This window comes from Fukomys damarensis, unplaced genomic scaffold (genome assembly GCF_012274545.1).
Source record: "Fukomys damarensis isolate Sample0158 unplaced genomic scaffold, DMR_v1.0_HiC HiC_scaffold_35, whole genome shotgun sequence".
NCBI lineage: Eukaryota > Metazoa > Chordata > Mammalia > Rodentia > Bathyergidae > Fukomys > Fukomys damarensis.
In genome coordinates, this window is record NW_022900947.1 from 3,313,616 (window position 1) to 3,314,242 (window position 627).

A 627-nucleotide genomic window follows, 5' to 3' on the forward strand; every position below is an offset into this window, starting at 1 on the left:
CCCGCCAGCCAGCGTCTCCTCTTCCGCCCGGGCCTTCGCTCCTGAGCAATTCTGCGCGACTCGGAGCTCGACGCTCGCCTGGCTGCCCCTCTTCTCTCCCGTCCGCCGGTCCGCTCGGGCCTCTGGAGCGGCGTCCCTGGCCCTCTGCTGTCTCGAAGCTAAGCACAGTTTCGAGGTGAAGCCCTGAGGGACTCTTTGTTCTAGTGGAGCCGCCGCGGACGCCAGACCGGGCTCCCTTACCTGTTCCGCTCCACTCGCAGCCATCTTGGAAGTGGGAAGCGGCTGGGCGGGGGAAGGGGCACGAACGGGCAGACACCAGGCGTTGGGAGCCGAGCAGCGGAGCGCATCGATGGGGCGCCCCTGCCGGCAGGTACGGGACGGCCCCAAGAGGTGGTCTGTGTGGGAGACCTGAGCTCAGGTCCAGGACGTGCGGCACCCACCGAAGGGTGCTTTGGTGCTCTCCAGGCCTGGTCTTAGTCTCTTACTCTGTGAAACGGGCTTTTCTGATCGCTATCTTCATTGCACTTTCACCCAGCACCTAACTCTGTAGTTGCCAACTTGTCTGCGTACCACCGGAGGGCTTTTTAATTGCCAAAACTGCAGGGCCAGTAAACCCCAGCCTGGGAG

The 627-nt window shown here is 63.6% G+C and overlaps 1 protein-coding gene across 2 annotated transcripts in view; it reads right to left on the reverse strand.

The window, feature by feature from the left end:
* Tbc1d14 (TBC1 domain family member 14) overlaps nt 1–310 on the reverse strand; it is a 78,398-nt gene extending 78,088 nt beyond the window's left edge. The window contains exon 1 of one of the 2 annotated variants that reach the window (XM_010641787.3): nt 241–310. The gene's annotated coding sequence lies outside the window, so the exon portion shown is untranslated. The remainder of the gene's footprint in view (nt 1–240) is intronic. The other variant, XM_033758916.1, reaches the window with a different exon arrangement.
* Nucleotides 311–627: the final 317 nt, after the last annotated feature.